This window comes from Pseudopipra pipra, chromosome 18, assembly GCF_036250125.1.
Source record: "Pseudopipra pipra isolate bDixPip1 chromosome 18, bDixPip1.hap1, whole genome shotgun sequence".
NCBI classification, from domain to species: domain Eukaryota; kingdom Metazoa; phylum Chordata; class Aves; order Passeriformes; family Pipridae; genus Pseudopipra; species Pseudopipra pipra.
The window spans coordinates 10,543,227-10,560,804 of NC_087566.1; the positions used below are offsets into that span (position 1 = coordinate 10,543,227).

General features: G+C 39.2%; 2 long non-coding RNA genes across 3 annotated transcripts in view; both read right to left on the reverse strand.

Moving 5' to 3' along the window:
* The window catches only part of LOC135424205 (uncharacterized), a 326,168-nt gene that overhangs the window by 114,975 nt on the left and 193,615 nt on the right, over positions 1–17,578 (reverse strand). The window lies entirely within an intron of this gene.
* Positions 9,155–17,578, reverse strand: part of LOC135424362 (uncharacterized) — a 108,136-nt gene continuing 99,712 nt past the window's right edge. The window contains exon 3 of the long non-coding RNA XR_010435173.1: positions 9,155–9,399. This is a non-coding gene — a long non-coding RNA (uncharacterized LOC135424362). The remainder of the gene's footprint in view (positions 9,400–17,578) is intronic.

The window sequence follows — 17,578 nt, forward strand, 5'->3', positions numbered from 1 at the left end:
AATGAGAGGAGCAAGCCAGCCTGCAGGCTATGGATTTCCAAGAGAAAACCTTGATTGAACTGACCGTGCTTGGAACAGCTTTTAGTTTGAGCTGAAGGAAATGGATGTGGCAATAATCCCATGTTACCTATTGAATGATAATTTCAGAGACATTCTTTGCTGAGTGTTTGAAAGGACAAAATTTAAATTCTAATTTCCAGAGAATGCAAAGGCATTTTTAGCAATTGCCTCTGTGCAATTGCTAGAGTACAAACTGTATGCAGGGGCACAGGACAATGCATCTCATAAGGAGTCAAAGATAAATGACTTAATCTGAGATCTACAACTCTAATTATATACATCTCTCTATCCTAAAGGGGTTTATTTTGCTACGGTTGCTTTTAGAGCCATTAACAAAAGGTTGCATTATATCTCTGTTAGTGTGGGGGCATGTGCAAAGATTGCATATATGCCTAAAGCCTATTTTTGTATTGAATGAGCCCTAAAATGGAATTCAAAATCAGTTTGTTTCTATTACAGTGCTGTGTTCATTACAAGTTACTATTTTTAAAAAGTATTGATAATCACATTTATGCACTGAAATGGTGTATAAGAAAGGAATAGAATTCATATTAAAAAGGTGAATTAGGAAATATTTACAAAGGAGCAAGCGAAGAATGAATCTGGCTACAAATGCATTATCCCCTTAGCAACACAAATCTCAACCTAAGCTTTCCTCAAGCTCAAGTTCTGCTGGCTGCAAAAACAACATTTCCTCTGCTTCCACACTGAAATTGGAACTCTGACTTCTCCATCCTGGTGGAAATGTGTACAGATTTACTTGCAAGGATGGGAAATTACAGTTCAGCTGAGAAGCACAGATCATCATTCCAGGAGGATCCACATTACCAAACACATCTGTTGAGCTACGTGATGTAAGAAATTATGGGAAAATATTATCGCTGCTCTGAAGTTGGAGTAACCAAGGATGGCTCAGAGGCATTCAGAGAACTGCCAGTCAACTATGCAAAGTTTGATATTAAAGTGATATCCTCTGCTTCTGCTGACAAAGGTCACAAAATGCACAGGATCAGGTTCTGCATCTATAAAGTGCTCCCTCTACCAAAGCTCCTACAGTTGCATCAAAGTGGAACTCCCGGAGAAGGGATTCTTTTGAGGACAAGTTTTTTTTAACACTATAGTAGTATAAGAGAAAGCAGATATATTTTCTACCTGTGTTATTTCTTACTCGCTGGGTAGATGCATTTCCTATGGAAAAAAAGGGTTGTATATCTTCAAAACAAAAATTAAAAAGAAGGGAAATACAGGCTAAAAGAAGAAGAAGAACATGCAAACTAGATCTGAAGTCATTCACTCAACAAGTTTTCACTACAAATCAGAGATGCAGGGCAAGTTACAAACAAGGTTGATTCTACCAAAGATGTTCTGGCTACTTAAGAGATCAATTGTCCATACCATGTCTTTGATCAAGAAATCCAAAAGCACAGACCAGCTGCACAACCACAGCATGAACAACATTTACTGTAGATAACCCTGGGGCTCCCAGAATAGGTTATAAGCATCAAGCCAGAAGAGAATTACCAAGAACAACAATCAACATAGATTCTTTGTTCTCTTAATCCTTATGGTCTAACTTTGTGTTCTTCAAGCTGCTTGGCCCTTCAAAGCAGAAGAGGTAATTGAATTTCAATCGTGTCATGGTCTGATTGAAAATAACCCATAATGGCACTCATTCCAATACTGCACAGTGCTGATTTTTATTCTGGGGGTAGTGTGTGTTCTTTGCTGTAGGAATTTCCATATGCTCCTTGCCCTGAATTTCAAAGAATAATTTTGTCTAATGAAGTTCAATATTGAGATTTTCCCCCCATGACTTATGGGTGCAATTTGAAAGGGGGGGGGGGGAAACAGCAACATGTAAATGAAAAGCACTTACGACACTATATGATGACAAACATTTGCTTAGCTAGAGCTTGTTTTTCATTCCCAGAGGCACCAGTCACTTTTATCATGAGATGACAGCTGAGTTTTACTCTTAAGATTGTGCAGATTTCTCACCTGACTGGCTCACGACTGTATTTCAGGTCAGAGAGCAACACAAGCTGGGCTCTATTTTTCTCCTCATGGCCTTTCTCCCCTGTCATTCTTTATGTTGATTTCCCCTTCTCAGTCCCACCAATAAGTTCCATTTCCCCAAATTATTCATTTATATCTTTAAAGGAGATTTTAGAGCAATCCACATGCCTTCTTTTAGGGGGCATCTCGTGCATGGCTCACCCTCCACACCCTAACCACAGACCCGCTATGCCGAGGGCTGACTGGTGTGTGATCACAAATGGCTGCTTTCTTCTTTCATCACCATATTCATCTGCACATTGTGAGCACTTGGAAGTCACATTTTCTGTGCTACTGTGAGCAGACAATTTGCTGTAGTGTGAGAGTTAATGGACACGGGAGACCATTAGTGACATTTATTGGTAACAATTTATGTAACTTAAAGGGTAGAGCACTGACTGCAGTTCAGAAGTTCAATTATCAGCTCTGCTGCTGGTCTGCACAGTTACCTTGGGCTAGTTGCTGCCATCTGGTATTTTAGTTTTCCACTGTAAATGGACAAATTATGCTACTTTGTGAAATCCTTAAATCACATGTATCTTGTATATGAAAGACTGTCTGCCTAGAAAACAGTATCCACTATTTTTAAACATGCTTATAAACATCTGGCAGGGAGATATTCTCTATATCAGTTCAATAGAATAGGATCCATTTCTGAGTCCCTGGCTTTGAGGCAGATTGGTAGCATCATCTCTACCACACTGCTGAGCAATTTTTAATTGGTTGTTGCAGGACTGGAATGACAGTAAGAACAGACCTGAAATTTTTTCTGCCAACCTCCTTTTCCAGGGCTATCAAACTACCATTGCTCCATTTCACTGCTCTTGCTTAATAAAATAAGTAATAATTAAGTACACAATTCACATCTGTACTGACAGGTCAAAAAATCAGAAAACTTGGATAAACACCAGCCAAGCCAGATGGGACATTTAGTTAGCAGAGACTGCAGTGAAAAGCTGTATTAAAACTTAAATCACGACGGCTGTTTTTCAGGGTTGGTAAGATCATCCTCAAACACTGCTGCTGTACTTGGCCATGTCAGGTACTGTTAAGATCAGCTTAGAAAATTCAAGGTCCCAAAAGGGACGAGTAGATTGAATCCTCTCCAGAAATTTTGCTTCACCGATTAAAATCTCTGCAAGCTTCACGCACAGCTCAGGCTCTGCTCAGCAGCTCCCAATATTGAGAACATCTATGCCTTTGAAATCATCTTCATCTAGGAGTGTACACCATTTAGGGAGTTTTAGCAATAAAATCCAGACTCTATCTTACACTTGCAATGCCACTTGTAAGACTTAAGACCATCTCTCCATACTACAGGTTCAGGATCTAGTTTAAGAATGAAAAACATCTCAAATCCGAACAGTTCCAAACATATCTTTTACTTGTCAGATGAGAACATGGTTTTCACATTACCTATGGCACTTGAATTTATTTATTTATTCCTCAAAATCTTCCTTTGGTAACCTTACCATGTGTAAATTTCAAGAAACAAAGAAACAATTTTATAAAAGAATGGAACAGTTTCCAAAATCTGCTACAATTGGATTGGAATGGAATGTCAAGCCCCTGAGGACCCTCCCGTGGTTTTGACCATTAAAGGGATGAAGGATGAATGAAGCATCCTGGAGAAAAGGGTTTTAATATTCTCAGTCACCAACTGGGCAAGCAGAAGCTCAGCAGATTTTCTCATAGATTCTTACTTGCCCTTATGTGATAAATTCATGGATGCACAACGATTTTAATGGAATGTCTTAAAATTTCCATAATTTCTATGATTTTCCTTACAAAGAAATGACACTCAAGCAAGAGCCACTTATCAGAAAACTCCTGGCCAATTTTGTATCATATACTGGTGGGGTATTGGATGGTAACAAAGCTGAGTTTTCTGAACACCTTTTTAGATTTTTACAAACAAATACATAGTTAATCACACATAGAAACTGGACACTTCACCTCTGACAAAATGAAACTTCAAGTCTTTGGATGGCTAGCTGGGATTAGGTTGTTAATATTTCCTCTCCCATTTTCCCCCCTTTCTATATTTTCCCCTGAAAAACAAAGAAAAATAAACCCTGGGCTCCTTTAATCCACTTGAAATGCGTGTTGGCCGAGGAGCAGCATTACGCTCATCTGTGGAGGCAGCTGCTCGCCCACCCTTCTGTCTGGAGAAGAGATAAATACAGAGGCTCAACAGAATTTTTCATTTTTCCAGTGTTTCTTGCCTACTTAATCAAAATCCGGCCTTGCTGCCAACTGTCAGCAGACTCACGGTTTATAAATGTTGTAGTTCAACAGGCGCTAACGCTGTATGTTATCTTAAAATAATTACAACTTTCATCTTGAGCAAAATCGAGATTTTTTTTTCTGTGTGAGGAGGAGCACGCTTGCTAATGTTCAGCTTTAGTTTAGTTTTATAACAGTCTGGCGGTTTCAGATGGGGGTTGAGCACTTGTGTTTTGTGTGAAGGTGTTAGAGGATAAAGCTACTGAATTTTCTTTGATGTTATGCGAAGATTCAGAAAACTTGGGCAGCATTTCACATTCTGGAGCCCTGATTTTTTACTAAGGTGGGGAGGCATGATGTAATAGATTTACAGCTATGTAATAGAAAACATATAAATGCAGTATTCTCAGGGATTGTCAGAAAGCTTTTTACTGGGAAAGATCCACCTAATCCAAGTCCATCCTCCCTCAGATCAGAAAACTGACACGTGCAAACAACTTAAAAATACGTTTTTAACTTGAAGCATCATAAAAAGGAAAAAAAATCCGAAAGAAATCTTCTAAACAAGACAAAAAAATTAATTCCCACTTTTCTGAAAGATAATAATCCTCTCAGATTTAGAAGCAGACCAGCATTTCAGAAATAAAACCTCTTTACTGCACTTTTGTGACCACACCCTTTGTCCTGCTGGAGACCCTTGGCCTCCGTGGGTCCACACCAACCTGGGGCATGTGGTGTGTGGGTGCACCTGCAGAAGGAAGTCCTGGCAGTGCTGTACAGCAACAGAACTTTCTTTAAATGGCCCCAGAAGGTGAAGGATTGATATGTTCTCATAAAGATCTCCTATGGAAACTGGAGGTCTTTGTTTCTCTGACAGAATGGGGTTTGTTTTGCTCCTTCCACTGGATTAACTAACTCCAGAACATCATACCTCTTAACCAGCATGATTTATGGCATTCATCCTACAGCTGGGAGAGTCAGACACTGCTTCAGGGGAACATTTGGGAACGTTCGACCCTCCCATGGCTGCACAGACATCCTGCAAACAGAAGTAGCCAAGTCACCCTTAAAACACAAATTGAAATGATACTTGACAACAGGTTATCAAGCCTGTACCTTCTGCACCAGCCAACATAAACAAAGAACTCTGGGAAAAGAAGGAGTATTGAGAGCAGATTACACAGTTGCTCTCTTCTGAATCTCCCACCTGCTTTACCAATTTAACAGCACCAGTACCTGAGCAGAGACTTGGCTGTAGCCTTGAGGGGGGATATTTCATTATCTTCTCAGAAAACAACATCTGGCTGCATAATTGGCTGTGGCTGCTGCTCATGAGATTGCAGTGGCTTGGATGAGCAGGACTGGAGAAGGAGTCAGAATCAGTTTTGATTGGGAAGACAGAACCCGATCCCTTCCAAACAAAGCCAGCTTAAAGGGGAAGACCACAAGGTTAAGAAAGAAATTCCTTTGGGATTGGGTTTAATAATATCACACAGAGATTAAAAGTGCTTTATTTTGAGCATGCAATTGAGAACAGCTCTTTTCTAGCAATCCCTGCCTGAACTGTGAGGCTTGATTTCCTCTCAGGAAAACTAAACCCCAGGTTTGTCTGCAAAACTTTCAAATACTTAGACTGATTTTGTAAGTATCTTCATAGGGGATTAACACGGAATTTTAAAGTGAAGTTCAACACTAAGACATTAGAATAGGCAAGAAAGGATCAGCTTGTCACTTAACTAAAGGAGCCTGGAAGGAACTTTCCCATATCAAACGGAAAGGATGTAGAAAAATACCTTGTTTGTTTTTATGATGAATTCTGCCACTTATGTAAATTAGAGCAGAGTTCAAGAGATGTGGTATGTCTAAGTGTGAGTAACAGCTGGGGAAAACTGCACAGCAGCTGCCAATAGCAATAATTTATTATTAATTGGTTCCTCAGCCATTTCTGAAACAGCCATGCCAAGAAGCTGTGCAACAGGATAATGGTATTATAGGGCAGGGTAAAGCCATGCATTTCTGTACTGCCGTCCTAGAATTTCCCCAAATATTTGTGTATTGCTGTGTATGCAGCTGTTTTTCTTTGAGATACAAATGTTATTACAAAATGCAACCAAACAACAACAAAACCGGCAAAAAGACAAAACAAATCCACGGATTTGTGTTCACCACAAGTACAGGAAGACAGACATGGAGGTGGAATATGTGCTAACCATAAGTCCTGTGTAGCAATTGCACAAATAGATATGGTTTCTCATCAGAATGAGACGGGGCTTTGCAAACCTCTGCTTGAATTTGTGGGGGCTGAATCCACTTCTGTTTTGATATTTTATGTTATCAATTAATTTGACTGAACTTCCTGGGCAAGTTATTAAGTCCCCATGCCACTTTCTCATTATCTGTAAAATAGGGCTAACAGTATCAGCCCTAGCACTTTACAAAGGAGATCAAGGATTATATAGAACGACGAATAATTCACAAATCCTGGTTGAAAATTGCATGCCAACTTTTTCCTCTTATCTGAAAACCTCCAACCTCCCTCCAGTGTCATTAAAACAAGACTTATTCCAGCATATTATTTTATAAAAACAAAATAGGCAGTAAGTATTTAAGATGATTATTTGCCTACAATCATAGCTTGACTGCCATTCTCCTTGTTTTCTAAAAGGAATCTATTTTTGAAGGTGACCTGCATTACTGCAGTGTTAATAAAAATGCACTGTGTGTAATCAGTTATTATTTTATCTCTAAGCATATTCAGTCGTTCCAAATGTGTAAGCATTCTCAAGGGGAGCATCACACCAGCAAGAGAAGACTCTTCTTCAGGAAAAAAGGGGGTCAAATCCTTCCCCAAAGTACTGAGTCCCTAATGATACTGATCTATTTAAACACTGCACAATACATTTCATATTTAGATTGTTATAATGTCTTGGACTTTGTCGCATATTTTATGTTTTGCCACAAGAATAACTTACTATAAATGAAGGTGCCTCTGAGATCCCACTGGCCACAGTTCAGGTGAAAATATTTCTCATGAAAAAGAATTTTTTAAAAATAATGCTGAGCTGCTGAAAAACAATTTAATTTTCATGAAAAACTGCCCAACCATGTGCATCCTCCTTTTTTTTTTTGCTTTCAGTCATGCTCTCTTGATTCCCAGAAAACTTGAGATTTCTAAAGAAAAGCATCTCATTTTTTTTATGCTTAGCCTTAGGAGCACAATATATGTACAGGATTCCAGGGTTACAGGGAGGACAAACCCTCTGATTTCCAGTAATTCCCAGGAGCAATTTCATGATGGAACCTAAGTAGCTATGGAAACAATCTCTTTTGTTTCCTGTACGATAGTCTACGTTTCTAAAAGCTTCCACTCACAGAGAAGGACACCACTCCCTCACAATGACAGTACCCTTTTCCACTGAGACACGACATGAGTTCAGCTGCTTCACTCCAAACCAGGTGAAACAGTGAGTTTGTCACTCTGGAGGAATATACTGGATCCGTGGGGAAAGGCAGGGAGAGGAGGAGTCCAACTAACAGAGCTCTCAGCCTGAGCTGTGCAAAAGGGGTAAGTTCTATTTAGAAGAAATATTACACTATATAATACCCTGAATTACCTTCTGATTACCTATAAATAGTAATTACATATGGTAGCTGTGATCCTGGCAAATTGAAGCGTGAGGTCCTATAAGGTAGGAAATTGGATATGGAATGGGCCAAGAATGAAAAGAGGTAGGTGAAACTCCTTGGTTAAATTTAGATATTCTGTGTAAACTTGGGCAAATCAGTTCATCGTTCCTCCTTTCCAATTTTCACAGAGAAATGGGAATCACACATTGCAAGAGTTGTACAAGGACATGCACAGCTTGGCTCATACTTTCAAGGCACCTAATGAAAGAAAGGTCTACAGCACATTTCTCAACAATTATCTCTTCCCCTGTGATCACCCAGGATGGCACCAATCCTCTGGGTCATTTCTTGCCTTACTGGGGACTAGAGAGGCCACAAGAAGAAGCCACTGTCTGACACCTTCTCTCTGCACAGTACCCCAAATGTGGCAACTACCCACAAGATTCAAATACAGCTCTCAAAACTAATTTAATTTAGATAGTATCCTCCACTGCCATTACTTAGTAGATGTCATTTATTAGAGTAGCAACAGGAGGTAGTTATGTCTTTTCAGCCTTTATTCCTTAGCTAGGACTAATTTTTAGTCCTAGTTATGAGTTTTGTTATTTCTGTGCAGTGCATGATTGTCTTTACCAAGCCTCTCCTGTAAATGAAATCTGCTGATTCCATAGAAAACATCCAGCCAACCATGATTAATAAAGCAACAGAGAATACAAAGCATTTGAGTTCAGCTATTTTTCACACAAGTTGTCCTATCTATAGGGGAAAACTGTCTTCAAAAAGAGACAAATTTTTTTAAAAAAATACAAATATACACACATATATTTGAAAATTTCCTTGCATGTCATACAGCTTTGACCAGGATGTGATGGACATTCCAGAGTTGACAGCACCAAAGAAAAGTGATACTTGTTCCAGATTCACACTGTGGCTGCTCTGAACTTCATAAAATATGTGAATTCGGTAAAAGAAGAAGCCCTGAGTAAATGATTTATCTTGGAGTGCCCAATCCAGTGTGGGAATCCCCTGTGAAGGGACAGCAGTACAGAGCAAACCCAGCTGCACTCACCCCAGTGAACCACTGCTTGCTGCTCCAAAGGTAAAACAAACAGGATCTGTTCCACACACAAACATCACAACTCACAGTCACACTCTCAGGTCCTTTAAAGTGCCTTCTCTCCATGGATTCCTGGGCACATACTGAGTTTTATTTATATCAATTTAAATCTGGCCTCCAATAGGTCAGACCAGTAGTAGATTAAGATCTGATGTGGATCTGGGAAAATCAGGATTCCCTTCTGCCTCTACAGTGATTTCCAGTGTGACTGTGGTAAAAGTCATTCTGTGTCCTTCTGCCTCAGTTTCCTTTTCTACAAGAACAGGACAATGACATCCACCTCCCAGAAGTGTTTTAAAGTCTTCTGATGGAAACTGCAAAATGAGAGTGGCAAATATATTTATCAGTGGAGAGAAAAATAATCCTACCACTCTCTGTACATATATTGAAGAACGGGGCAATAGATTTTCTTCATCTGATTTGTTCCCTCCCCAGCAGATTTAATTCTTATCTAAAACTTACTCTTGAAAATCCCATTTAGTTTTATAACATGCTTGGGAATCCTTTGGAACAGTATCTACTTTATAAATGCAAGATAATACCCAGTGTTTCCAGGCTTCTGCCTCTAACTAACATTCATCCAAAAACGTAAACAGGCTGAAAATTTTGTCATAAATGCTCCATTTCTTTCCCCAGTGTTCCATAACATTTGAGTGGGGGAGCAAAAAGAACTGCTCTAACCACATTTGCTTTTTGGTAGGTTACACAGAGCTCATTAAATCATGTACATGAGCTGGATGCCAAACACATCTATTGCAAAATTAACTCAGAAACGAGGGCACATCCTTATGCATTCAGGCCTTTGGGCACCAGGGTTGGGATACATGAACACTGCCCAGTCTAGAAGAGTCAATAACAGAAAACCAATATTCTCAAGTAATATTTGGAATCTCAGGAGAGCAAGAACATCTTCTAGTGCTTTCTTGGTTTAAGTCACTTGATGACAGCTTCAATTCTAGCTCATCAGATGTCATACTAAATGTGATTTACCTTACTGTAATGATTTTTCAGGGATAGGGTCAATTTTTCTCATTTCTTTAGTGTATTAACATTTAGAGAATGAATTCGACTCCTTTCCTCCATGGATGCACACTACATAAGGCTACTAGATGAAAAAAGACTGCTTTAAAATGAACCTAATGACACTTTCAAAGACCCCTGAGTCATTCCAATCCTTGCAAATAGAATTCCTCCTGCCTTTGGAGAGGAATTCTGGTTTCTTATGAAGGCTCTGATGTACACACGGGCCTGGAATGTGCCTAACAAACCTACAGCTGCAAAAATGGAAGAGCCATTTCAAATTTCAGCTGTGGGAATGCAAACTCCCCCTAATCACACTTTTACTAAGCTGGCATTCCCAGACTTTTGGGAAGGGACCGTTCTGACACAGCCATTGAACCAAAACTGGGATCCAACCCCACCCAACGTTATTTTGGGGGAAGGCATATCTTGCTGTGCCAGGGCAGTTGGAGAAATTGAAGTAAAAATCACTCTTTTAACAATACCTCTGTGGCACATCTTTCAGTATTATACCTTTTAAGGATCCTTATCAAATAACCAGAGGCCTCAGATTTCTCTTGCTGGACTGCCTGCCTGCTTTTTACTGACCACGACTGTTAAAGGCAATTTTTACTGGAATAGTTTGAATAGTTAGCAGCCATTTCTGTAGCTCACTCACCTGTTTTCTGGATACTGGTACATATTTAAAACTACTTTCTTCCTTGATTGGCTTTTCCATCATCCAGTCTCCCCAGGGCTGGAATACCAGCAGTTCCTAGCCCTACTTTCAGGTGTACAATCCTGAGATATCAGTGTCTTAGGGGGTAACCTAAATCTTTTGCAATATTTTAGCTACTACCATCCACTGCACCCTTCAAGCTGCTACACAAGCTGCTTCTTGTACCACATTATATTTTTAAAACCACAGGCAATCTGGTCTTTCATTTCAGTCCAGGGCTGGTGTTCATCCCCAAACAGGAGAGGTAATTAAACGTGCTAATTGTGTTCACGTGCTTCTGGTCCACGACCAACACTGTCACATTTGAACCATAAATGGCAAAAACAAAGCCAGAGAATGGAATGCACTGAATAATTGAAAGGGATTTCCCTGCATGGAACCCTCCCCCCAAACTAGAGAGCACCACTACTGAGGGTGTGAGAACTACAGGTTCTTTGAGTCACTCCACGTTAAACCAGGATTACTTTCCTTGATTCCGGGGAACACGAGGCTGTTTGTAAATATATTCAAATTATGAATCTTACCAGCAGACCTGCATTCCCAGAAGTAGCTCATCATGGAAATAAATAGTCTGAAATCAGCTACCAGAACTTCCCAGTTCAATTATTTCAATTTGTTACAAAGAATGAGAAAAAACCATGCAGAGCTGTTCTTTGTCTATGGTGCTTCTTCCCTCTGTGCAGATAATGTCTCAGTAAAGCAGCAGTGGTATGAAGCAATGTTTGCTGCTGCTTTAGAAGGGGCTTTTGAACAAAAAGATAGTTCTCTGCAAGCCTCTAAAATCCTCCTGCAGAAAAGGAACTTGGCACTTTAGGAAGATTAAGATATTATTGCTCTGATAGAAAAATAAGAATTACACACAACTATTAAAAAGACCAAACAAACAAACACACAAATAGCCAAGAAGGTAATGAAACAGCCTAAGAGATCCAACATTTAAGCAAGTAACTTTGCTTGAAAGATGAAGACAACTTCAAGCCCATCTTTATAACTAGAATCAAAAATCCAGATTTATCTTGCTAAGAATAGAAAACCTGCCAGAACATAAAGCAGGAGATCAGTGAATAGATCTGATACCATTTTCTCTGTTCATAAATTGTTCAGTAAGTTTGGAGACCTTCTTCCTGTTTCTGATTAAAAAAAACCTAAACCAGCACCAAATAATCAAAGCCCAAACATATTATTCAAAGGCCTAACTTTCTGAACTAGCTGTGGAATTCAGGGGTTAGTTTGAGCAGCCTGGAAGGGATTACACCTTTTCTTTATGGAGCCTGGCAGACATGCTTAAAATAGCCCAGCCTGAGATTTTTGTCTGTGCCAAGTTTTCCAGCACTGCAGTAAATTGAGGGCTGTCAGCTGCAAGTTTCTGCAAGGGGAAGGTTAGAAGTCTGTGCACTTGTAGATAAAATGAAAAAGTCCTGATCCCTGAAACCTTCTGAAAGTCATTGGGAACTCCATCCTGAGAAGTTCCAAGAGCAGAGAGGAGCCATCTCCTCCTGAGAGCTGGCCTGGCTTGGAAGACCTATCAAAACTTTGGCCACGCTGCTTGTGTCAGATACACACCAAAATAACAAAATATTTGAATCACAGACTTACATGCAGAGATGCACTAATGGTTCTTTTCTGGTTAAACATGAAGAGGCTGGAATATTCCATATTCCTTATGCAATAATTTTGAGGAGGGTGACACAGGTGAGGGTGTGGTGCTGATACCAACAAGAGGAGTAGATGAACACATTTGACAGCTGCTACAGGATATGAAGGGTTCACAAACCATAAAAATAAAAGCTGTGCTCTAAAGGGTATCTATGCCATGGGTTTTTTTAACCTAGATATTATTAGATGGTGAAGCTTTCTATAAGTGAAAGCAGTTGTGTTTATTCCCTTGACACACACCCAGCTGAGATCCTTAGTCAAACTGGAGGAGATTTTTTAACCATTTTTTTTTAACTCATGCTCTTCAGGTACAAAATGGCACAGAAATGTTTGGAACAAGAAGCCCTTCTGGCTTCACTCTACTGAGCACTGGTTTTGCAAAGCACTTCTAGGCCACGTTACTTGAAATTTTGCTATTTTAAAGGTATTAAGTCTTTGGCACCATCTGACATCCTGACTTTTGCACACAATATCTGGACCAGCTACTTGTTAAAACACATCATCAAATTGTCCTAACACACAAAGATGTTATTTCAGACTCCAATGGAATCAGTCCTGCTTTGTTATCAGGAAAAAAATTGTTTCTTCAAATCATACCACAGAGCCAGGTCTCAGTTTAAATTCTTCAGCTTATTTTTCTTACTTTAAATGTTTCATCTCAGTATTTTATCATTTTCAGGATTGCTTTCCTCTCCTAGTGACATTCCCTAGATGAAAATCAGGCAGAAGAACCACCCCTCAGAATTTTTATTAGTTGTTCTGATTCGGGACATTTACTTGCAAGAAAGGTTGCAGGTTTATCAACAGTGACCAAGGAAATGATCTCAGGAAATGTGCAGAAGGTCAGAAGTCAGCCCCTCCATGCCTTCATATCTCATTGGAATTTTACTCCTGTGCTTCTTTTGAATTCTCTGGCAAAGAATTTCACATCCCTAGAAATGGTTCAGCCACATTGAGAGAACATTTTTCAATCTGTTTCTTCCTCATAGTTTTATCTATAAGCTGACTTTGGCCATTACCATTTTCTTTCAAGCTGTCCTTTCATCACTGTCTGCATTGCAGTCTGACAGCTATTTTGCTTCAGTGCCCTGAAGAATCTTACCCTGTACTGACCCCGGACTTAAATTCAGTTCCTGCTTTTACTTTCACTCATGAATATTTAACTGCTGCAGTTTACACCTGCTGGATCTCATTTTCTGTCATTAAGAGCATTCAAGTTTACTGTGGGGGAAAGAAAATAAAGTGCTTTGTGATGTCAAATAATTCTCTGAAATGATTCCCCTCTCAGATCTGGTCCCATCATACTCCTTTTAACCTCTGTTTGCAGCGTGAGGTCTCACTCTGATGATCCCTTTGCTCAGCTGCCACCTTTCCCCACAGCACAGGCCCTTGGACAAACCTTTTCTGAGTGTTCTTATCCAAATGAAAATAAAGAGAAAACTCCCCTAGAGGGTCACCTTTATCGTCTGAATTGGGGTTTAAATTCAAATCCCATGAACTTGGCTCCAAATTTATGATCATTTCGTTCCTTGCACCAGCATGAAAACGAGATCAGTGGGACCAGAAGCTCTTTCCAGTATCCACATGTGACATTAACTTCAGAGGCTGAACACCAATTTCTTCACTTTGAAAGCTTTTCCAGCCTGCAGCCCACTCAGTTATTCTACACATTGACAGACTTCGAAAGGAAAAACCGGTGCATTTAAATATATATTTTTTTATATATTTATACATATGTAGTGTATATATATATTTTTTTTAAGCTTGAATCAGAACAAGCATTTTATTCTTAAGAAGGGATGATAGGCTGGCGTCCCAAGTCCTGCTTTGGCACCAGTGATGCACCCCTGCCCAGCTCTGCTTCCCTTTGCACAGCTTCCTTAGCCACACAGTCTCAGTGTAGTTTAGGACGGGAGGAATCTAAGGAAGTTACCTGCTCCAACACTGCTCAAAGTATGGATATGACACTAAAACAGGAACAGGGATTAAAAAAACCCCTTTGTTTCCTATTTCTTAAAGCAGTTAGTCCACAGAAAGTGCCTTCCCCTTAGCCCATGACAGCTCAGCTACTTTTAAAAGTTTTGATGATGAATCTCACTTGGAAGTTTTTTGCAAATCCATCTAACGCAGCACAAACCAGATCACCCTTCACGTATTTATTGATTCCATCAGAAAACTCTAATGGATTTGTGAAATATGACTTTCCTCTACAAAAACAATGTTGTCTTTTCTCCAGCATATTTATCTAGGTGTCTATCAACTCTGTTTACTACACTTTTCTACCATTTTGTCCAGGAGAAAAGTCAGACTTGCTGGTCTTTAGTTTCTCAAGTTTCTCCCACACTTTTTAAAAGAAAAAAAAATCCTAGTTTTGGTTTTATATGCCCTACCTTCCCTTCCTTACAACCACTGCAGAGTTCATTTCAGTTCTCTGGAAGCCCTTCGTGCAGAATTTTGGTTGCTTTGGTAGGGTAATGTTTCAGTTCTTTGACACAGAAGAAATAATACAGCATTTCATGCATTTTCATCACTGTTTATGACAAGTCTGGCACAAACAGAACTGGTTTTTAATGTTGCTAATATGACAACTGGATTTTTGGCTAAAAACTCACTTTTTTTAAAAACTGCAGAGGAGGTTATGTTCCTTTTGGTTTCTGCAAGCCAATGCCAGAAAAAGAAATGGAAGATGGCACTGCTTTTACACTTACAGAGGAAATCAAAAGAAAGAGCAAGTTTGATCCTTTACTACTGATTGAACAGAATATCTTGAGGTTGAACTCCAGCTATGATAAGAGTAACTTATTTACATGGTAAAATTGCACCAATTTTGCACTGAAAGTGATGAGAAAATAGGAATTGGAAAGTTTTTAAACTATTATAAATGTAAAACACATCACCCATTCTGACTACATGTAGAGCCTTTGTGTCAGGAAGTTTTTCCTTCAGCCTGCAACAAGTGGAGACTTGTTCTGTTATTTGCTGATATTTAGACACAGGAATAAAGCAAATGAGCTGTAAAGCAGAATCTTCCATGTTATTGCTCTGCAGATTAGGAATGTTGTTTGTTCCCAAGTTGAATTACAGTCTATTAATAAAGCAATAAACAGTTTGAAACTACTTAAATTTTTAAATGGTATAAAATGTTTAAAATTAGCACTTTCTTTCCATAAAATAAATCTGATTATGTGCTCTATAGTTAGATTCAGAGAGATAAAAACAGATTATGCAGGTTCTAAATAATCTACTTGGCTGTTGAAACCCGATTCTTATTTTCTTGTTCATGATTGAACCAGCAGAATCCTAATACATTCCTGTTTGCACCATGTATCTCACTAAATCAAACCATAAAGTATAAATGCAGTGTCCATTTTAGCCAGTGATCAAACCTGCTGGTATTTTCACTGTCCTTGTCTGGAAAAGGGGCACTGTTCATTTACAGGAGGCAGGAAACCTGGATGGTAGAGCTGAGTACTCAAACACTTGCAGAGTTAAGTATACAGTGTTTTAATGGAAGCATCAGTTGCCAAGCATATTATACAGGCTGTAGTAATAAACATCAGTGTAGAGAGAGAGGTCTTGGGGAAATAGGGACATATTTCCAGATTAAATTCACTGGGTGCAGCGTGATTCCACAACAGAAGCATTAGACAGAAGCAGTGGGGTTACCTTTATAGACCATATGGTCACCACTGAATGTCCCCATAAACCTTGGAACACAACACTGACCTAGAGAGCACAAAGACATGAAATAATGGCCACTGCTTTCCTGTTCTTATAAGAATTTAATCTAAATCACTTCTTCTTGCTTCTATGACTGTACTATTGACTTCAGGGAAATTACTTGCATCAATAACCAGAAAGACATCAAAACCCCCAAGAACTCGTGTTCTTTGCTCTCTCTGCCTCCTACAGACACATACATTGTCTTGCCCAACCAAACCACTCAGAACTACACAATAATTTTAAATATATGCCAAGGTCAATCTGAACACATAGAGAAGAGATGGCATTTCAGCCTCAGTCTTCACATCACAGCACATAAAAGGACAGGTGCCAGTGGAATTATCTCTAATCACCAAATGCTGATTAGGAGTAAAATAACTGCTAGGAAATGTGTTGGGAAAAATGGAAGCAGTTCTCCTAATCCCAGTTCTACCTTCAACTTTACCATTACTGTAAAGTAAAAATTCCTGGGTTCCAGAACTGTTTTGAGACCTGTTTACTAATACCTTCTTATAAAGTAAGGATTGACATCATTTTTACAGCACCTTGCACATCAGAGCCATTTCCAAAACCAGAGTTCTTAAAACACTAAAACAAAAATTAGAAGTTATTGTCTGAGCCCTTTGATGGTACCCAAACCCACAGCCCCACTCCACTATCACCAGCAGAGACAATCCTGCTCACAGATTTGTTTCTTTCTTTCTTTGTCTAAGTGAGATGCTCAAATCATCTCCTGAAGGTCACACAGAAAGTCACCAGCAAGGAATGGAGCTGGATTAAATGCTTTACATAAAAAAAAAAAAAAAAAAAAAAAAAGAACAAAGTCACGACTTCTTGCCTGTTTGAGAGATCGAGGACCAGTGAATACTGATATATTTTAGGACATAATGACAGAGTGCGAGCCAAGGCACATGAGCTGTGCTATGCTGCAAAGTGTTTGAGTGCTCTAAAATATTTTCATACTCCAGAGGTTGGAATAGGCTGTGAATTTATGCTTTTTGTTGCTATGGTAATTTGTATTGTCAAAGTTTTAATAACCTCATCAAAAACTCGCATTCAGGAGCAATGTGGCACCTCTACGTAATTTAACACCAATCCACTCATAGCTTGTGGTACCATTTGAAACACTGCACAAGGAAATTAAAAACAAATAGAAATAAATCACCACAATAGGGAAACCAATAAATATTTAGGCTGAAAAGGTGAGCAGTCAGTGGAAAGAAAAAGACATTTTCAGAGAAATGATGGAAGCCTCTGAGACAATTATTCTCCTACCAACAGCAGCAGCAAGGTTAGCCAACATCAGTGGTAATTAGCCAAGAACTATGGGCTTGTTTGCTTGTGTGTGTGCATGAAAAGCCATTTTAAGCAAAAGC